The 24,008-nt window shown below is 33.7% G+C and overlaps 1 long non-coding RNA gene across 1 annotated transcript; it reads right to left on the reverse strand.

Annotated features, from left to right (window-relative positions):
- Positions 1 to 3,836: 3,836 nt before the first annotated feature.
- LOC127836831 (uncharacterized) lies at positions 3,837 to 5,045 on the reverse strand. Its single transcript, XR_008028943.1, has 3 exons — positions 5,019 to 5,045; positions 4,766 to 4,863; positions 3,837 to 4,608 (listed from the first exon to the last, which is right to left on the reverse strand). It is a non-coding gene; the product is annotated as an uncharacterized LOC127836831 (long non-coding RNA).
- Positions 5,046 to 24,008: the final 18,963 nt, after the last annotated feature.

Below are 24,008 nucleotides of genomic sequence, written 5' to 3' on the forward strand. Positions count from 1 at the left end.
ATAGTAGAAAGCCATAATACAATGTTAAATAAAAAAATAACGTTCTCGTCCTTTTGGTTTCGATAATGTATTTGTTTTTATAAAACCTCTCATTATAAAACATAATTCTAAATGAAAAAACAACAACATAAGTTGTAATTTTTAAACAGCGAACAATACAAATCTCACTTAAACAAATGCCAATCCTAACGCATAATGCATGCAATTTGTATTTTTTTCCAGTTGAAAGTGAAGGGGGAATAATGCGGACAAACTTCGGCTAGGGCAAATAGAAATACAGACATGATTAGCAAATGGACATATAGACAGACGTCCATTAATATCCCGGTACATACTTTTCTACTTCGTAACGGGGGTATTATAGGAGACAATTATATCAGAGAAAAATCATATAATCACTTATTTAGAGTAAGCAAACAACTATTGAAAATACGCAACATACACACGAAAACTGTCTTTAAAAAGAGGCAATCGCCGTTTAAATAAACGTTGTAGCTATTCTGTTGTCAAATAATGATGAGAAATTGGGTGAAATATTTGGGTTTTCTTTATGTACGAAATATTGACAAGTATATCAGTAGCGAGTATGCATTAACAACAAAGGGGTTACAATGCTGTTGACACAAGCCTTAGGCTGTATTTGCATTATTTATTATTTGTACCACAACGCTCATTAACGTGTGCATTCTTGAATAGTGACTTCTCCAGATTGTAATTCAGCCAATTAGAAATAAAGACACATAGAACACTGACCAATGGGATTCATAACTGAGTTTCACGGGCCAGATGTTAGAGGGAAACAAGACAGTTAGCGTTTAGACTTGGAGGTGTACGGATCGAGAAAGATACGATCATGTAGCTATCAGACTGTATTTGTATAACCGAAAATATTAAGTATGTTAGACATTAAATTGGACTAGAAACTGATACATGGTGTTGTTGAATATTTTATCCTATATTATGCAGAAAAGAGATATAATAGAGAGGGACCGACTTGTCCCATGCGTGACACGAGAAAATGGTAGTTAATACAAATCTCGTCATCTTGGCAATTCGCGCATGACGAGATATCGAATGATAGGCTACATACCGGTAATTTTAGAGTAATGAACATTGTTAGTAACTATGTGTCGTACTACTGAACTATGAACGATTACGGGACACAGGACGTTAAATGGTGCTCGTGAACCAAGGATTCGAACAAAGAAATACTACCACTTACGATTACGAAGCCATGAAAAACAACGCGAAGAAACTCCGTTTCGGCAACTTCTGTAACCAGTAACAACAACCGTGAGCCGGAAACAACGACATCAGACCGCACATATTCTGCAACTTCCGGTGAGTGACTGTTTTATTTCCTAACGCTTGTATCAAAATGGCAAATCAAATAATCCCTGAATTATTTCAAAATTTAAATGAACAAATTAAAGATGTTAAAACCGCCATAAGCACTCAGACTATTTCACAGGTTGTACAATCATTTGATGGAAATTCAAAAGAATTTAAAAATTGGATTAAAAATGTAGAAAAATATGGAACACTTACCAATTTAGATGAGAATAAATTAAAATTTGTTGCTTACCAATCTAGTAAAGGGCTTGTTAGTGATTACATACATCGTTTTTTGACTGATGATCTGACAGGGACATGGGCTGATTTAAAGGAACAGCTTAAATTAAGATTTGCAGAAATTCAAGACCCACAATACGCTTTCTCATTATTAAAGACGACTAAACAAAGGACCGACGAAAATGTTCAAATATACGCTGAGCGACTTTTATCTCTTGAGACTGACGCATACGAAAATATTGAAGGAAATTTAGACTATAAAGAAAAACAGTTAGTAGAAATTTTTATTGACGGATTATCGCACGATTATTTGAGACTTAAATTAATGCGCGAAAATCATGCAACGTTATCAAATGCTTTAAAAAGCGCTATACATGAGCAAAGTGTCAGAGCTAGGTTTGAGTTACGATCGCAAATAAATGGACTAGATAACATTACGACCGATAATATTCAGACAGATATCGATTATATTAGGTCATCTATTGTTTGCACATATTGCAAGAAACACGGTCATTCTATTGAAATCTGTCGCCGTAGGCAACGCGAAATAAGTGCATATACGGTAGGGCGGAACTGTCATACGATAGATCAAAACGGTAACAGGCGCAAGAACGAATATGACAAAAATTGGAAAGATAAAATTGATTGTTGGAATTGTGGTAAATTAGGACACTTTAGTAGAGAATGTACTCAAAGAAAAACGTACATTAATCGAAAAAACTAGGAAATTCTTACCAAAAAGGGGTCTATGGTAAGAATGAAAAAGTCGAGACATATAATATCGCTTTGTGTGGTAGTCCAAATTCTTGTGTTATTTCAACAGGTGGTTATCAATTTAGGAGCTTGGTAGACTCGGGCGCTCAAGTCAGCATCGTGAGTAAACGTACTTATGATATGTTAAAACAAAAACCAGCACTGATAATTAAAAAAGTAAATCTTAAGTCGGTAAATGGAAATTCATTATATGTCCACGGTTGTGTAAAATTGAGATTCAAAATAGGGAGCATATATAAAGAGCACATGTTTTTTGTAGTAAGTAACGTTAATAGAAATGTTATTTTAGGAAGAGACTTTTTACAAGATAATGGTGTCCGTTTATACTTTTATTTAGGATGTTTGAGGATTGATAACTGTTATGTACCTCTAGAAGAAGATGTACACCTTTCAACGATAGCGAGATTAACTAGACATACTGTGTTAAAACCACAAACTGCATATAGACTCTTTGCTCAAGCTAAAAGAAACTGCATACGTTCAAATACGAATTATGAATTCAATGGAATAAGCAATTCTTTCTTTGATAATGAACCCGGTTTAACAATTGTTAATTCAGTCGTCAAGACAACGCGTGATAGACAATTTCCCATTTTAATTATAAACAATACGCACAAAACAATAAGGCTTAGACGACACTGTGCCATAGGGCGAATACATTCGGTAAATGATAATGAAATATGCTCAGTACAAGAAGTTATTAAAAATAATCAGCCGAAATCAGGTTTATCTAAAGATGAAATCTTATCAGATTTACGTGTAGATGAAAATCAAAAAGAAAATACTAGAGTTGCGACACCTTAAGGGTTTCGCGGGATGGAATGAGTGGGAACTAAAAAAATGTGGGTTCGAAAATTTGGGTAAGAAAATGTGGGAACACAAATTTTGGGTACTAAACAAGGTTACCAGACAACTCGCCCCAAAGCCAACTCGCCCCAGGACAAGTCGCCCCGAAAATCTGGACAAGTCGCCCCAAATATATTGGACAACTCGCCCCAATCGAAAGACAACTCGCCCCAAATAAAAGACAACTCGCCCCAAATTAAATGACAGCGTGCAACGAAATATTTTGTCATATATATAATACTCTTTGTGAAAAAAATGTATTAAATAACATTTTTGACTTTAAAAGGAATGCTGAATACACAAAACGAATAATACATGGGGAAAAAAATAAAAATAGAAATGTGTTATATTCATAATTTTATTCATAATTTATAACAATTACAGACTCACGATACTAACATTTGTTTTTATTGAAAACATACAAAGCATCAATTTTAGCATATTAAATGAAATAAATAACACAGATTTATGAATGAAAAGACAATTCAAAATATTATCAAACATTTCCATTTATTAACTCATTTTAAAAATAATTTTAAAACACAGTTTGTAATGAGCCTTGATGAATAATATCAAACATTTCAAACATCCGTAATAATAAACACAAACTTTCACAAAATATTATCAAACATTTCCAACATCTTTAATACTTTTAAAACATTACAAACACAGGTTGTAATGAGCCATGATGAAAATTATCAAACATTTCAAACATCCGTAATAATTAAACACAAACTTTCACACAGAAACAAGCTTTTAAACACAATGGTTGAAACATTTCTAACAATCAGAAGAAAAAAAAACAACAAATGAGCAATAATTTATTTCAATTCAATCTAGCAACTTTCAGGCAGGCATTTGGTCCGTAAATGATGAATATTATCAAACATTTAAAAAATATAATAATGGTAAAACATTACAAACACACAGTAACTTTCACACACAAACAAGCTTTTCAAAAACAAGGGTTGAAACATTTCCAACAATCAGAAAGACATCAAATGAGCAACGTTCATGCATTTGGTCCATAAATGCCACTGCATTTCCTCAGTAGGCCGTTGACTGACAATTCTCCGCTCTCGTACGCTTCCCACAGCTTGGAGATTTTTCCCCTGGAGAGACGTGTTCTTCCTTCGTTGTCGCCTGGATAGCTTTCCTTCTGATACCATCTTCACCTGTGTTGGGAGAAGGGAAGCCTCTTCACAAAGAAGGGTCAGTAGTAGGTAGAAAGGCAAATTGGCTTTCTTGGCTTGCTGATTTAGTTTCAAGTGCCACCCTTCACAGTCATTATTTGTTCGGACACTCCGACCAAACACGCTCCAATTTTCAGGTCCCCACACCAAAGATTTAAGCTATGTCCTGTCCACATACTCTAGCAGGTCGGCCAGGCGTTCGTCTGTTGTTTTTTCTTTCAGTCTGAAACAAATAAAAATGAATCAGTACTATTACAAGAGACCAGTAATTTGTAAAGTAATAGTCTGAACGGTTTTTCGAATTATTTCTAAATAAGTGAAACGTGGCCATCCAGTTATTTTTTGTATTTCTTTGTGTATTTGTCAAATATATAATCTACCTCATAATCGCTGGTTCCACATGTTCCGCTGGCAGGAACGGTATAGACATGACCTTGCGGACAAAGGTGAATACAGTGTCGCGTTGACTGTAGGCGCTCTGTAAAATCAATGAAATACTATATAATAAGTGATATGAAACATCGGCATTTGTATGTGTTATTTTTTTCCTAGATTTATATAACGGCGAAAATTTAAATTTTCGTAAGTACAATCATAAAATTATTTATACACATCCATAATTATATTTATTACCTGGAGACCGAGGCTTTGCACGTGCCGCCATACTTTCAAGTTTGCATGAGTGTGAAAACATTCACAGGCTGTGAGCGAATGTTTGTTAATACTGTATATTTAAGCATATGTAAATATCCGTAAGGGTACGAACTGTAAGGGTAAAACAATTACCTGTGTGTAGTCTTCACTGGTTTTTCCGGCCATCACCGCAAACAGTAACGGAAGCTGCTTCATGTCTTTCGATTGGGGCGAGTTGTCCAACATATTGCAAATGTGGGTACGAACATTTTGGTTACGAAAAAAAATGTGGGTACGAAAATTGTGGGTACAATGGGTCAATGTTAAGGTTTTAGCATGGCGGACGCCGGACGGCGAAAAGACACGACACGACACCATGAGCTGGCTATGACAATACCTCAGGTATTCTCCGAAAAACAGCCGAGCGCATATGCATAAGTCAGTGAGTAATACTCAACAATACTATTGTCAAGCAAATTTGTCCCCTACCGGCTCCACCATTGTCAGAATTTATTTTATTTTTTTATTTATTGCCATAGAAACCAGAATTTTTGACGTAGGAACAAAATGAAATTACGTGCATAATGCCCTTATTGCCATCTATCCATGTTTCAAGTTTCATGAAAAAATATTAAGAACTTTTAAAGTTATCGCAGGATTCAGAAAAGTGTGACAGACTAACTGACTGACTGACGGACACACAGAGCACAAACCATAAGTCCCCTCCGGTGAAACCGGTAGTGGACTAATAAAAGCTAGTCACTGCGTATAAAATCAGAACCACTGGGCCGAATCTGCTGAAACTTGGCCACATTATAGATTATAGTCCAAACAAGCTACAGAATGAGCGTTTTTGGACCTGACGGCGTAAAACATTAACCAATAATGGACAGCACAAAATGGGTCATTTTGTACAAAAAAAAGTAAACTTTAAGTGGCATTTAATGACCTTTAGACATCAGAAAGTTGCAAATTTTTAATATTCTGCACACTTCGACTTGTTTTTTTTTTTACAAATTTAGAAGCATTTATGCTTGGGATGTATATAAACCCTGTTATTCAGTGCCAAATTTGGCCAAAAATCACAATACAATCCCAAAAATGGCTAAGCAGCAATGCCCTTTAACATTATTCCTTATATTTAATTGTATTGTTTAAAAAGATAACTGTGTATATTTAATCATAATGGCTCTGTATATCACACATGATAGGCCACTGCTGGGGCCTGAACCCAGAACTCATCTCACATTGTAAGATGCGTTTTTCAATTAAACTACAATGACTGTATCGTGTGAAGTGGAGCCAACATACACCCACATAAGTGAAAAAATCATTCCGTCCATATATTTGTCCTGGGTGTTTTCTGACACATGTGATACATTTGTGTAGATGAATATGACATTGTGTGTCGCAAGGTACCAAGTAAGACAAAATCAGCATTTTTATGTAGGGTCTTCATACGGTAAAATTATTTGTGCCCAAATAATAATAGATGAATGTATATTAGGCTTCAATGTTGCTAATATACTATGACGACTAGTTCATACGATACCATTTTTATTAATATATATGCCAAATTTAATGAAATAGACTTGAAAATGTGTGTCGCCAGATACCAAGTAAGAAAAAAAATCAGCATTTTTATGTAGGGTCTTCACACTGTAAAATTATTTGTGGCCAAATAATAATAGATGAAATCAGTATTTTTATGTAGGGTCTTCACACTGTAAAATTATTTGTGGCCAAATAAAAATAGATGAATGCATATTAGGCTTCAATGTTGCTTATACTATGACTACTGGTTCATACGATGCCAATTTTATAAATATCTACGCCAAATTTAATGAAATAGACTTGAAAATGTGTGTCGCCAGGTACCAATTAAGAAAAAAAATCAGCATGTTTATGTACGGTCTTCACACAGTAAAATTATTTGTGCCCAAATAATAATAGATGAATGCATATTAGGCTTCAATGTTGCTTATTATATGACTACTGGTCCATACAATGCCAATTTTATAAATATCTATGCCAAATTTAATGAAATAGACTTGAAAATGTGTGTTGCCAGGTACCAAGTAAGAAAAAAATCTGCATTTTTATGTAGGGTCTTCACACAGTAAAATTATTTGTGCCCAAATAATAATAGATTAATGCATATTAGGCTTCAATGTTGCTTATACTATGACTAATGGTTAATACAATACCATTTTTATAAATATCTATGCCAAATTTAATGAAATAGACTTGAAAATGTGTGTCGCCAGGTACCAAGTAAGAAAAAAATCAGCATTTTTATGTAGGGTCTTCACACGGTAAAATTATTTGTTCCCAAATAATAATAGATGAATGCATATTAGGCTTCAATGTTGCTTATACTATGAAGACATGTTCATACAATGCCATTTTTATTAATATATATGCCAAATATAATGAAATAGAATTGAAAATGTGTGTCGCCAGGTACCAATTAAGAAAAAAATCAGCATTTTTATGTAGGGTCTTCACACATGGTAAAATTATTTGTGCCCAAAATAATAATAGATGAATGCATATTAGGCTTCAATGTTGCTTATACTATGACTAATGGTTCATACGATGCCATTTTTATAAATATCTATGCCAAATTTAATGAAATCGACTTGAAAATGTGTGTCGCCAGGTACCAAATAAGAAAAAAATCAGCAATTTTATGTAGGATCTTCACACGGTAAAATTGTTTGTGCCCAAATAATAATACATGTAGATGAATGCATATTAGGCTTCAATGTTGCTTATACTATGACTACTGGTTCATACGATGCCATTTTTTTAAATATCTATGCCAAATTTAATGAAAAAGACTTGAAAATGTGTGTCGCCAGGTACCAAGTAAGAAAAAAAATCAGCATTTTTATGTAGGGTCTTCACACAGTAAAATTATTTGTGCCCAAGTAATAATAGATGAATGCATATTAGGCTTCAATGTTGCTTATACTATGACTACTAGTTCATACGATGCCAATTTTATAAATATCTATGCCAAATTTAATGAAATAGACTTGAAAATGTGTGTCGCCATTGAAGTAAGAAAAAAATCAGCATTTTTATGTAGGGTCTTCACACAGTAAAATTATTTGTGCCCAAAATAATAATAGATGAATGCATATTATAGGCTTCAATGTTGCTTATACTATGACTACTGGTTCATACGATGCCATTTTTATAAATATCTATGCCAAATTTAATGAAATAGACTTGAAAATGTGTGTCGCCAGGTACCAAATAAGAAAAAAATCAGCATTTTTATGTAGGATCTTCACACGGTAAAATTGTTTGTGCCCAAATAATAATACATGTAGATGAATGCGTATTAGGCTTCAATGTTGCTTATACTAAGACTACTGGTTCATACGATGCCATTTTTTAAAATATCTATGCCAAATTTAATGAAAAATACTTGAAAATGTGTGTCGCCAGGTACCAAGTAAGAAAAAAATCAGCATTTTTATGTAGGGTCTTCACACAGTAAAATTATTTGTGCCCATGTAATAATAGATGAATGCATATTAGGCTTCAATGTTGCTTATACTATGACTACTGGTTCATACGATGCCAATTTTATAAATATCTATGCCAAATTTAATGAAATAGACTTGAAAATGTGTGTCGCCAGGTACCAATTAAGAAAAAAATCAGCATTTTTATGTACGGTCTTCACACAGTAAAATTATTTGTGCCCAAATAATAATAGATGAATGCATATTAGGCTTCAATGTTGCTTATTCTATGACTACTGGTCCATACGATGCCAATTTTATAAATATCTATGCCAAATTTAATGAAATAGACTTGAAAATGTGTGTCGCCAGGTACCAAGTAATAAAAAAATCTGCATTTTTATGTAGGGTCTTCACACAGTAAAATTATTTGTGCCCAAATAATAATAGATTAATGCATATTAGGCTTCAATGTTGCTTATACTATGACTAATGGTTAATACAATACCATTTTTATAAATATCTATGCCAAATTTAATGAAATAGACTTGAAAATGTGTGTCGCCAGGTACCAAGTAAGAAAAAAATCAGCATTTTTATGTAGGGTCTTCACACGGTAAAATTATTTGTTCCCAAATAATAATAGATGAATGCATATTAGGCTTCAATGTTGCTTATACTATGAAGACATGTTCATACAATGCCATTTTTATTAATATATATGCCAAATTTAATGAAATAGAATTGAAAATGTGTGTCGCCAGGTACCAATTAAGAAAAAATTCAGCATTTTTATGTAGGGTCTTCACACATGGTAAAATTATTTGTGCCCAAAATAATAATAGATGAATGCATATTAGGCTTCAATGTTGCTTATACTATGACTAATGGTTCATACGATGCCATTTTTATAAATATCTATGCCAAATTTAATGAAATCGACTTGAAAATGTGTGTCGCCAGGTACCAAATAAGAAAAAAATCAGCAATTTTATGTAGGATCTTCACACGGTAAAATTGTTTGTGCCCAAATAATAATACATGTAGATGAATGCATATTAGGCTTCAATGTTGCTTATACTATGACTAATGGTTCATACGATGCCATTTTTATAAATATCTATGCCAAATTTAATGAAATCGACTTGAAAATGTGTGTCGCCAGGTACCAAATAAGAAAAAAATCAGCAATTTTATGTAGGATCTTCACACGGTAAAATTGTTTGTGCCCAAATAATAATACATGTAGATGAATGCATATTAGGCTTCAATGTTGCTTATACTATGACTACTGGTTCATACGATGCCATTTTTTAAAATATCTATGCCAAATTTAATGAAAAAGACTTGAAAATGTGTGTCGCCAGGTACCAAGTAAGAAAAAAATCAGCATTTTTATGTAGGGTCTTCACACAGTAAAATTATTTGTGCCCAAGTAATAATAGATGAATGCATATTAGGCTTCAATGTTGCTTATACTATGACTACTGGTTCATACGATGCCAATTTTATAAATATCTATGCCAAATTAAATGAAATAGACTTGAAAATGTGTGTCGCCATTGAAGTAAGAAAAAAATCAGCATTTTTATGTAGGGTCTTCACACAGTAAAATTATTTGTGCCCAAAATAATAATAGATGAATGCATATTATAGGCTTCAATGTTGCTTATAGTATGACTACTGGTTCATACGATGCCATTTTTATAAATATCTATGCCAAATTTAATGAAATAGACTTGAAAATGTGTGTCGCCAGGTACCAAGTAAGAAAAAAATCAGCATTTTTATGTAGGGTCTTCACACAGTAAAATTATTTGTGCCCAAATAATAATAGATGAATGCATATTAGGCTTCAATGTTGCTTATACTATGACTAATGGTTCATACGATACCATTTTTATAAATATCTATGCCAAATCTAATGAAATAGACTTGAAAATGTGTGTCACCAGGTACCAAATAAGAAAAAAATCAGCATTTTTATATAGGGTCTTCACACAGTAGAATTATTTGTGCCCAAGTAATAATAGATGAATGCATATTAGGCTTCAATGTTGCTTATACTATGACTACTGGTTCATACGATGCCAATTTCATAAATATCTATGCCAAATTTAATGAAATAGAATTGAAAATGTGTGTCGCAAGGTACCAAGTCAGAAAAAAATTAGCATTTTTATGTAGGGTCTTCACACAGTAAAATTATTTGTGCCCAAATAAGAATAGATAAATGCATATTAGGCTTCAATGTTGCTTATACTATGACTTATGGTTCATACGATACCATTTTTATAAATATCTATGCCAAATTTAATGAAATAGACTTGAAAATGTGATTCGCCAGGTACCAAGTAAGAAAAAAAAAACGCATTTTTATGTAGGGTCTTCACACAGTAAAATTATTTGTTCCCAAATAATAATAGATGAATGCATATTAGGCTTCAATGTTGCTTATACTATGACGATATGTTCATACAATGCCATTTTTTAAAATATCTATGCCAAATTTAATGAAATAGAATTAAAAATGTGTGTCGCCAGGTACCAAGTAAGAAAAAAATCAGCATTTATATGTAGGGTCTTCACATGGTAAAATTATTTGTGCCAAAAATATTAACAGATGAATGCATATTAGGCTTCAATGTTGCTTATACTATGACTACTGGTTCATACAATGCCATTTTTACAAATATCTATGCCAAATTTAATGAAATAGACTTGAAAATGTGTGTCGCCAGGTACCAAGTAAGAAAAAATCAGCATTTTTATGTAGGGTCATCACACGGTAAAATTATTTGTGCCCAAATAATAATAGATGAATGTATATTAGGCTTCAATGTTGCTTATACTATGACTACTGGTTCATACGATGCCAGTTTTATAAATATCTATGCCAAATTTAATGAAATAGACTTGAAAATGTGTGTCGCCAGGTACCAAATAAGAAAAAAATCAGCATTTTTATGTAGGATCTTCACACGGTAAAATTGTTTGTGCCCAAATAATAATACATGTAGATGAATGCATATTAGGCTTCAATGTTGCTTATACTATGACTACTTGTTCATACGATGCCATTTTTTAAAATATCTATGCCAAATTTAATGAAAAAGACTTGAAAATGTGTGTCGCCAGGTACCAAGTAAGAAAAAAATCAGCATTTTTATGTAGGGTCTTCACACAGTAAAATTATTTGTGCCCAATTAATAATAGATGAATGCATATTAGGCTTCAATGTTGCTTATACTATGACTACTGGTTCATACGATGCCAATTTTATAAATATCTATGCCAAATTTAATGAAATAGACTTGAAAATGTGTGTCGCCAGGTACCAAGTAAGAAAAAAATCAGCATTTTTATGTAGGGTCTTCACACAGTAAAATTATTTGTGCCCAAATAATAATAGATAAATGCATATTAGGCTTCAATGCAGGGTTGGCATATTGACCGGTCAATTGAGTATTGACCGGGCCGGCGGTCAATACCTGGTTAAAACCGGTCAATACTGGTCATTACTGGTCGATTGAAAATTGTAGCATTTAAACATTACAAAGGAGCCATTTTATATAAAATCAATAATTATTCTGTAATTGATAAACTTTTTTCTGAGTTATTTATTTTTAAAAAATCTTTAAAGCTGTTAAAAGTTACTTCTTAATTATTTATGGAAACAGCCTCAAATACATAAGGACTAAGGCAATATCTTTATCTCAGTGTATCACATCTGTTACTAATTAGCCGGATTTTACATAAATTCCAGGTTGATAAACACAACAAGGTAAAGGTACCTTGTAGTCGGTGAGATATAATAATAATACAGTTAGTAAGGCTCGTACCCTGGGTACGGTAAATATACTAAAACGTACGCGGAAATTTTAACACTAAATCGGTTGTTGTCGGCTATTTTGTAAAAATTAATTATGTTTACATTTATGTCAATTTTCTGTTAAATGGCATTTATATTATCAAAACTCATTGTTAAAATCAATAATGTGATTTAATTTTAAATCTTAAATTGTTTAAAGTCGCGTCATTGTATGACGTCGTCAAGTATAATATTTTCCGCGACATCGCACGTTCACTTTTCACCGTCATAGATTTTTTTAAAGAAACATTATTTGGTTACCAAGGTCCGTTAAATGGGGAACACCATATTCGGTATTTATATAATGTTTTAACAATTAATTAATGCTGTGTAATAAATATTGTTTAAGATATTTCTATATTTATTGAAAATGTTTCAAAATGTTATTTATGAAACATCTTATTCTAATGAGTGTATGCTATTATATTATACTTTGAAAAGCATATCTGTTGTACTATAATCTTATTATTCATTTATTACTGTTAATTTCATTTATTGTAGAGAATCGTCAATGTTACATCTAGTCGCCAATGCTTGTTGTCAGTGTTAGTCTTAAATGCTTGTGATCATTGTCGTCGATGTTAGTCGTCAATCCTTATCGTCATTATACATGAAGGAAATAAAAGCAGAAACAGAGACGTATTCTTGATTACTTGCTTATTCCTACGGCGTCCTCTCAACACTCATACTAAAAAGCATGTTGATGCAGATTTTTTAAAAGAGAAGTTTGTTTAAGGTAAACAATATTGTTTTACGTTAATCGGTAGCATGTTTAACGACATCGGATTTTTGGCGGATATACAACTCGGATACAATCTAATATTTGCGGGTATGTTTAAGTTTATTTACCGTACCCAGGGTACATGTAAGTAAAATTAAGAGTACCCGGGGTACATGTACCGGTAAGTAGTACCCGAGCCGAGAATGATCAATCGAGCCTTAGTAAGTGAGTGATGGTGTATGGGATAACATGCACTGAGGGTGTATATTTTTCACGAACAAGTCAATTGAAGGTGTTAGAGATGCATTGATCCAAAATATTTAAAAGGGTAATTAACCACGGGCTTATTAAAATTAAAATGATGACATTACATTGTACCGGCTGTTTATTGTTGTATACTGTAAGCTTGCAATATTTTAAATAATGTAAACAACTTACCTTGTATTAAGTTGGCACATTGTTGTCAGGTGTAGAAACTTTTTATACTTATTTCTGTTTAGTTGCACTGGCTGAACCAAAAGAATTATGTAGTCGTTTCTAAATAATCACGAAACAACCTACTAATGCATATATGCTTGCCAGTTACTGAGTTTGTGCATTTCCATTCATTATCGGCGTTGGCAAACAGCGTAGAATCAGAGACGCCGTGTGATGTCTGCTATTTCGTTACACTGAAGATTTTCATATCCGCGGGTGTTTTTATGTCAAATGTTATGGTTTTTCAATAGATCGTATACTTATCTACAAAACAGCGAATGAGCATTCACTTTACATCATTTCTGATGATCTTATTTTGTAAATAATTTCTGAGCGTTAATTCCTACGTTGCTATGTCGTCAGCCATTTTGACGGTTGCTTTGTTTACTTTCGGTTTCCACTACAAACGAAATTAATTGATTTGCTGCTTGCGTTTTTTATTGATTAAATAATAAATAATTAAACCCTAATAATGTAATTGTCTGAATATCATTTATATTCAAGATATTATCGGATAAACAGAATACCATTCTAATACCAGTGTGTACTTACATTTATCTCGGAAAGCCTAGCCGTGTAAACCTTTCTTTAACTCGTCGCACTCAATACGTTGAATAACACATAGATTTATGTCATGTTCATTTAAAAACCACAATGTGCACAAAAGACATGCATGTGTACTACCGATTGATATTCAAACACAATTATTACGCCTTTGTTTATCGATTAAACGCCTAACTGAATTAATAACGCGTAACGTCAGTTTCTTTGTTTCGTAGCAAGATGGAAGCTAGCCTAAGCGCTTTTCATGACGTCACGCGCGCGTGCCCTTTCCCATAAAAATATTTAAACGCAAAATACTCGAAAACTTGATTTTTCCCAGGTATAACGCCTACGCCAACAGGTAGATCGCATTCTTCTCCATATACATGTCAAATTTCAGCAAAATTAACCGACCAGTTTTCAAGACTCCCAAATCGCGACTATATGCACCAACTTAATGAAACTTAGCCCCCTTTATCATTCGTTCGAATGAACGTCATCAATGATGACGTCCAATACATCACTCATTCCATACTAGACTTGCGACACCTTAAGGGTTTCGCGGGATGGAATGAGTGGGGAGATCATATACAATTTTCAGCTTTCCGGAAGCAAGGACCCTCTGGACGTGAAACATCAGCTTTCCAACACTAAATGATTCCAGTTCCAAAGCACATATTGCATTAGTTCAATGGGAAGAACATAAAACGTCATATTCACAAATCTCTGAAAAACAAACAGTGCTAAAAAATATTTAAAGTAGTCATTTACTATTTAATTGATTATGTCCTCTGATTGTTGCATTTTTAATTTAAATATGTGTTCCTATATGCATTTATTGTTGTATTGACTTAAAAAACTAAAATGGATGCCAATTCTTAGTTTGCTGTCTAAGTCTACCCTAAAATTATACATGTTTCTTGCATAATTGAATTATCAAAAACTGCATACTTGTAAAGGCATTGTCAGAGTTATTTGGTTAAGTTAGAGACAAAGTAAAGCAAATATATTCATTTTTCTTAAAATGAATCATCCTCTGAAGCCCCCACTGGGATTCAAACCCAGATCTCTTTCCTCTGGGAAGGAAAGTATTCTATCTTGAAATACAAGGGCAAGTAAGAGGACAATTTGCAATTTTAAACCTATAAACATATAAACTTAATTTTTCACATGACCTTAGAAACAACACAGACATCTCTGAATCTGAAATACATTACAGTTACAATTCAGGTTTTTAGTATTGTGCATTGTACATGAATGTTTAAATATTGTATTTATCCTTGGTACACAGAACTGCCTAAAGATGCGTAAAATACCAGTATTCAAATCTGAAAATATCCCATGTGTTTGTTTCACTCTGTAAGTATCCCTATTTTATTTCAATAAAGAAGTTTTTCCTTCTCCTGAAAATTTAACTAAATGTCAGTTATGCTACTTTTTCATTCAGCAAATTACATGTGTCCGTAATGTCAATTTTGAAAATTTGGTAAAAACATTAATTTTACCAAAAAGGTAGACTTAATATTATTTAACAGTTGATGTATGTCACCTTAATAAAAAAAACAAAAATGGGAAAGAAATAAAATGTTTAAAAATGTCAGTTACATGACTTATAACATTAAGTAGACGATATAGCTTTGATACTTTAGGATACGAGTAGACCTTAACACAAATAGGATAAGAGTAGACCTGAACACAAAATTTACCCAAATTTTCAATTTTCTAACTATAAAAGGGGGCATTATTCTGTCAAAAAACAGAAAAAAATGGGTACGAAAAAAATGTGTGTACGAAAACAATTGGGTAAGAAAAAATTATGCCATAAATATATGCTAAAATAGCTTGGGGTCTTGACCACCAAAACAGCTTGGATTTTAATTATGCTGAAATAACTCGGGGTCATGACCACCAAACTGGCTTAGAATTAAATTATGCTGAAATAGCTCAGGATCTTGACCACCAACCTGGCTTGGATTTTTATTATGCTGAAAAAGCTCGGGATCTTTACCACCAAACTGGCTTGGATTTGAATTATGCTCATAGTTCGGGTTCTTGACCACCAAACTGGCTTGCATTTTAATTATGCTGAAATAGCTCAGGATCTTGACCATCAAACTGGCCTTGATTTTAATAATACCGAAATAGTTCAGGATCTTGACCACTAAACTGACTTGGATTTTAAATATGCTGAAACAGCTCGAGGTCTCGGCCATGAAACTGGCTAGGATTTTAATTATGCTGAAAAAGCTCGGGGTCTTGATCACCAAACTGGCCTGGATTTTAATTATACCGAATTAGTTCAGGATCTTGACCACTAAACTGACTTGGATTTTTATTATGCTGAAATAGCTCGGGGTCTCCGCCACCAAACTGGCTTGGATTTTAATTATGGTTAGAAAGCTCGGGGTCTTTACCACAAAAATTGACCACCAAACTGGCTTGAATTTTAATTATACCGAAATAGTTCAGGATCTTGACCACTAACCTGACTTGGATTTTAATTATGATGAAATAGCTCAGGGTCTCTGCCACCAAACTGGCTTGGATTTTAATTATGGTGAGAAAGCTCGGGTCTTGACCACAAAAATGGCTTGGATTTTAATTATGCTGAAATAGCTTGGGATCTTTACCACCAAAGTGGGCGGGGCCCTGGGGTGGGTAATGTGAACATGGATGGTCGAGACACTGTGTTGTCATAAGAAATCTTTAGTGTTAATTTGAAGTCATTTGGTGAAAAATGGTGCGGCAGAGGCCGACGCGTATTCCCATGCCGCATGTTTGACCCAGGGGGCGCCCCAGGGTTGGTAATGCGGCCATGCATGGTTGAGATTGACCGTAACTATTGTCTTAAGAGATTTCGAGTGCTTGACAGGTTAATGTAAGCCATCATGGAGACAGGTGGTTTATGTGGGCTGGTGGTAATTTAAAAGATGAAGTTTCAAAAATAATTATAAAAATAAAATTTGGGGGGGGGGGGATTCTGGGGTGGGGGCATGGGGGATAGTTTGGGTGCAGTGCATTGTGGTATGTCAGGTTAGTGTTGTATTGTCAAAGTATGAATCAAATGTGATCATAAATAAAGAAGTTATGGCAATTTAAGCAAAATGTTCAATTATCTAAGTATAAAAGGGGCAATAATTCTGTCAAATGCTTGATACAGTTTTCTTCTCTTGTTTATAGATTGGGATCATGTTGGTAAAGAAGTATGCAAAATATGAAAGCAATATGGCAAAGGACATAGAAAATATTTGAGGTGGTATGCAAACTTTAACATAGATTTATCAATAATATGCATATTCTTAGTATAAAAGGTTAATAATTCTGTCAAAATGCTTGATACAGTTGTCTGCTCTTGTTTATAGATTGGGATCATGTTGGTAATGAAGTATGCAAAATATGAAAACAATAAGTCAAAGCAATATGGCAAAGGACATAGAAAATATTTGAGGTGGTATGCAAACTTTAACATAGATTCATCAATAATAGGCATATTCTAAGTATAAAAGGGGCAATAATTCTGTCAAAATGCTTGATACAGTTGTCTGCTCTTGTTTATAGATATGGAATGAGTGATGTATTGGACGTCATCATTGATGACGTTCATTCGAACGAATGATAAAGGGGGCTAAGTTTCATTAAGTTGAGGCATATAGTCGCGATTTGAGGCGCTTGAAAACTGGTCGGTAAATTTTGCTGAAATTTGACATGTATATGGAGAAGAATGCGATCTACCTGTTGGCGTAGGCGTTATACCTGGGAAAAATATAGTTTTTGATTAAATCACGAAAACGTTTCGCAAGTTTGACAAAACCGGAATTACAAAATGCGGTGTGGATATACCGAATCCCTACCGAAATCCCCGAAATCAAACTTTGATAAAAACAATGTTTCATTAGTGATTTCCGTGTATTTCGCAACAGTCTATATTAAAATACGCAGTTTTTCGATAAATAATCAATATTAATGGGGATTTCGTGGGATCTCGTGGATTTCTGGGGATTTTGGTAATTACGGGAAATTCGGTATTTCTTCACACCCGTCAAAATGGTCGACTTCGTCAGAATGAACGCTTAGAAAGTATTTACAAAAAAACATCATCTCAAACAATGTAAAGTGAACGCTACTTATCTGTTTTGTAGATAAGTATACGATCCATTGGAAAACACTAACATTTGACATAAAAAAACGCCAGTGGATATGGAAATCTTCATCGTTCGAAATAGCAGACGGCGTCGACCAAAGGCGAAAAGAACGCGAGAAAGTATTAACAAAATAACATAATTAAAAATGATGTCAAGTGAACGCTAATTCGCTGTTTTGTAGATAAGTATACGATCTATTGAAAAACCATAACATTTGACATAAAACACCCGTGGATATGCAAATCTTCTGCGTACCAAATAGCAGACATCATGCGGCGTCTAATCTGAGTCTACGCTGTTTGCCAAGGCCGATAGTATAATGAATGGAAATGCACAAACTCAGCAACTGGCAAGCATATATGCATTAGTAGGTTGTTTCGTGATTATTTAGAAACGACTACATAATTCTTTTGGTTCAGCCAGTGCAACTTAACAGAAATAAGTATAAAAAGTTTCTACACCTGACAACAATGTGCCAACTTAATACAAGGTAAGTTGTTTACATTATTTAAAATATTGCAAGCTTACAGTACTCAACAATAAACAGCTGGTACAATGTAATATCATCGTTTTAATTTTAATAAGCCCTTGGTTAATTACCCTTTTTAATGTTATGGATCAATGCATCTCTAACACCTTCAATTGACTTGTCCATGAAAAATATACACCCTCAGTGCATGTTATCCCATACACCATCAATCACTTACTAAGGCTCGATTGGTCATTCTCGGCTCGGGTACTACTTACCGGTACATGTACCCTGGGTACTCTTAACTTTACTTACATGTTCCCCGGGTACGGTAAATAAACTTAAACATACCCGCAAATATTAGATTGTATCCGAGTTGTATATCCGCCAAAAATCTGATGTCGTTAAACATGCTACCGATAACGTAAAACAATTTTGTTTACCTTAAACAACCTTCTCTTTTAAAAAATCTGCATCAACATGCTTTTTAGTTTGAGTGTTGAGAGGACGCCGTAGGAATAAGCAAGTAATCAAGAATACGTCTCTGTTTCTGCTTTTATTTCCTTCATGTATAATGACGATAAGGATTGACGACTAACATTGACGACAATGATCACAAGCATTTACGACTAACACTGACGACAAGCATTGGCGCCTAGATGTAACATTGACGATTCTCTACAATAAATGAAATTAACAATAAAAAATGAATAATAAGATTATAGTACAACAGATATGCTTTTCAAAGTATAATATAATAGCATACACTCATTAGAATAAGAGGTTTCATAAATAACAATTTGAAACATTTTCAATCAATATCGAAATATCTTATACAATATTTATTACACAGCATGAATTAATTGTTAAAACATAATATAAATACCGAATATGGTGTTCCCCATTTAACGGACCTTGCAAACCAAATAATGTTTCTTTAAAAAAATCTATGACGGTAAAAAGTGAGCGTGCGATGTCGCGGAAAATATTATACTTGACGACGTCATACAATGACGCGACTTTAAACAATTTAAGATTTAAAATTAAATCACATCATTGATTTTAACAATGAGTTTTGATAATATAAATGCCATTGAACAGAAAATTGACATAAATGTAAACATAATTAATTTTTACAAAATACCTGACAACAACCGATTTAGTGTTAAAATTTCTGGGTACGTTTTAGTATATTTACCGTACCCAGGGTACGAGCCTTACTAACTGTATTATTATTATATCTCACCGACTACAAGGTACATTTACCTTGTTGTGTTTATCAACCTGGAATTTATGTAAACACCGGCTTTCTTTACTTTTATTTTTCATTCATTTGATTACGCAATTGTTGACGTACCTCGTGGAAAATTATTTGAATCTTTGGATTCTAATGGCGACAAGCTGGAAGTGTCAATTTATTTTAAAAACGAATCTAAGATTTTAAGTATTGTGTGTTTGTCATGCATAATTCAGTGTTTTCCAGAAAATTGAGTACCAGTTATATGGCCGGCAACTATGCAGTAAAACAAAAGCATTTATGACATTTACTTGATATATTTGGGAAAAGAAGCCGTCATGTAAATGTAAGAGTAAATGTAACCGGCAGAATCGCTGGCTGACGGTATTTAAAGAGAACACTGATAATAGTAAACTAAATCTCTACGACACGATTACAGCGTTGTAAAATTGTGTTTTGGGTGATAATGGTTAGTAATTCATACAAATGTTATTAAAAAATATTGTGCTTTAAAATTAATTTTGAGAATGGGATGGAAGATCAGAAAATGAAGAGCATACAGGGATGGAAATATGTGGTTTCCCGTGAGCCCGGGGCAAGTAGATTTTGGCCTGGGCAACTCAATTTCAAAAGTTGGTAAACTTCTTTTTTTTAAATCTTAAAACAATTCAGTGCAATAAAAATTGAAAAACAATTGATCACCATGGATCAATACTAGTTAAATAACATTCATTATTTAGGAATAGGACATGACTCAATTCAGGCTCATAATAATACATCATGCATTGAACATGTGTATTGTCAGCAAATGTATATAATTATCTATTATTTTATTAAAAAAATGTATAATAATATTCACATGTTCATATTTCTGGGCTCGTTATTCTTTATCTGGGCAACCAAAATACTAAAGATGGTTGCCCACAATAGCAAAAAGTTAGTTTCAATCCCTGGCATATCATTGTAACTTTATTAACCAGGTTTTCCGAAGGAAAAAACTGGTTATTAGATTGGCGAATGCGGGCGGGCTGGCGGGCTGGCTGGCGGGCTGGCGGAATAAGCTTGTCCGGGCCATAACTATGTCGTTCATTGTCAGATTTTAAAATCATTTGGCACATTTGTTCACCATCATTTGACGGTGTGTCGCGCGAAATAATTACGTCGATATCTCCAAGGTCAAGGTCACACTTTGAGTTCAAAGGTCAAAAATGGCCATAAATGAGCTTGTCCTGGCCATAACTATGTCATTCATTGTGAGATTTTAAAATCATTTGGCACATTTGTTCACCATCATGGGACGGTGTGTCCCACGAAAGAATCACGTCAATATCTCCAATGTCAAGGTCGCCACGACTAAAAATAGATTTAAAAAAAAAAAAACTTACAAAGGGGGTTAATTTTTTTTGGTCATTTCAAAAGTTCAGTTTGAGTTTTCTCCCTTTATCAGATTTTTTTTTCACAATGAAAACCTGGTTTTGTGACAATTTTGTCCCTTGTTGTTTAACTGTATTGCATTAAAATTGTGATTGAGGTAAGCTTGTTGTTTATAGTATATTTACTTTTTAGCTCGACTATTATATATGAAATATATATAGTGGACCTATCCTACTCACCCCGGCGTAGGTGCGCGCATTGGAATGTTTGCGTACTACCTCGAATATATTTCCTATGTCCATTGACATATTGCTTTCATACATGTATTTTGCTTCTTAACCAACATGACCCCAATGTATAAACAAAAGCAGATAACTGTATCAAGCATTTTGTAACAATAATGGCCTTTTTTTCACTAAGAATAAGCATATAATTGATAAATCTATTTTAAAGTTTGCGTACCACCTTTAAATTGCCACAACTTTTTTATTATGCTCTCCCCAAATTTTTTAAGGGGGGAGCATATAGTCGCCGCTTCGTCTGTCCGTCCGTGCACAATTTTTGTCCGGGCTATTTCTCAGCAACTAATGACTGGAATTCAATTAAACTTAATGGGTTGCTTCACTACCAAGAGGAGACATGCTTATTATCAGCCGGTTCTGGTCAGATGATTTTTCACAGAGTTACAATGTATGGCCCTATGAAATTTTCCATTAACTGTACATATAACGCGATCTACCTGTTGGCGTATTCGTTATTACTGTGAAAAATCTAGTTTTTGATTAAATCACGAAAAAGTGGTGTTTTTTATTGCGCAATCGCTATAAACACGTGGCTTGGCCGGAAGTACATGTAGCCTTAATAGCAACCCCAAGACAATTCACCCCCAGGAGACAATTCACGGGCTAGACAATTCAAATTAGATTTTTCATACCCCAATTTTTCGATTTTCGTAATCATTTTTGTCGTACCCAAATGTTTTTCGTACCCAAATTTGTTCGTACCTAAAAAAAAATTCGTACCCATTATTTTCGTACCCAAATGTTTTTCGTACCCAAATTTTTCGTACCCAATTTTTTGGTACCCAATTTTTTTCGTACCCCTTTTTTTTCGTGCCCAATTTTTTTCGTACCCATTTTTTTCGTACCTAAATTTTTGTTCGTACCAAATTTTTTTTCGTAACAATTTTTTTTTTCGTACCCATTTTTTTCGTACCCAAATGTTTTTTGTTCCCAATTTTTTTTTCGTACCCAATTTTTTTTTTTGTACCCATTTTTTTCGTACCCAAATGTTTTTCGTACCCAAATTTGTTCGTACCCATTTATTTTTTCGTACCAATCTTTTTCATACCCAAATTTGTTCGTACCCAATTTTTTTTTCATACCCATTTTTTTCGTACCCAAATAAAAAAATTCGTACCCATTTTTTTAGTACCCAAATTTGTTTCGTACCCAGATTTTTTCGTACCCAAATTTTTATTTGTACCCATTTTTTTCGTACCCAAATAGTTTTCGTACCCTAATTTTGTTTGTTTCCTTTATTTTTTCGTACTCTAATTTGTTTTCGTAACCAAATTAGTTTTTTTCCTGCCCATATTATGTTCGTAACCATTATTTCTTCGTACACAAATTTGTTCGTACCCAAATTTTTTCGTACCCATTTGTTCGTACTCAAATTTTTTTCGTACACAAATTTGTTCGTACCTAATTTTTTATTTGTACCCATTTTTTTCGTACCCAAATAGTTTTTCGTACCTTTATTTTGTTCGTACCCTTTTTTTTTCGTACTCAAATTTGTTTTCTTACCCAAATTTTTTTTTTTTCGTACCCACTGCCCACATATTTTTTCGTACCAATTTTTTATTTTGAAATAATCGATTTTCAATTTGATTTGAACTCTCCACTCATTCCATCCCGCGAAACCCTTAAGGTGTCGCAACTCTAGTAAGGGTCATGTTGGTATGGAATGAGTGATGTATTGGACGTCATCATTGATGACGTTCATTCGAACGAATGATAAAGGGGGCTAAGTTTCGTTAAGCTGAGGCAAATCACTGCGATTTGAGCGCCTTGAAAACTGGTCAGTTACTTTTGCTGAAATTTTGCATGTATATGGAGAAGAATGCGATCTACCTGTTGGCGTAGGCGTTATACCTGGGAAAAATCTAGTTTTTTGATTAAATCACGAAAAAGTTTCGCAAGTTTGACAAAACCGGATTTACAAAATGCGGTATGTGGATATACCGAAGTCCTACCGAAATCCCCGAAATCAAACTTTGATAAAACAATGTTTCATTAGTGATTTCAGTGTATTTCGCAACGATCTATATTAAAATACGCAGTTTTTCAATACACAATCAATATTAATGGGGATTTCGTGGGATCTCGTGGATTTCTGGGGATTTTGGTAATTACGGGAAATTCGGTATTTCTTCACACCCGTCAAAATGGTCGACTTCGTCAGAATGAACGCTTAGAAAGTATTTACAAAAAAACATCATCTCAAACGATGTAAAGTGAACGCTACTTATCTGTTTTGTAGATAAGTATACGATCCATTGGAAAACACTAACATTTGACATAAAAAAACGCCAGTGGATATGGAAATCTTCATCGTTTGAAATAGCAGACGGCGTCGACCAAAGGCGAAAAGATCGCGAGAAAGTATTCACAAAATA

The sequence above is a fragment of the Dreissena polymorpha genome, chromosome 7, assembly GCF_020536995.1.
Source record: "Dreissena polymorpha isolate Duluth1 chromosome 7, UMN_Dpol_1.0, whole genome shotgun sequence".
NCBI classification, from domain to species: domain Eukaryota; kingdom Metazoa; phylum Mollusca; class Bivalvia; order Myida; family Dreissenidae; genus Dreissena; species Dreissena polymorpha.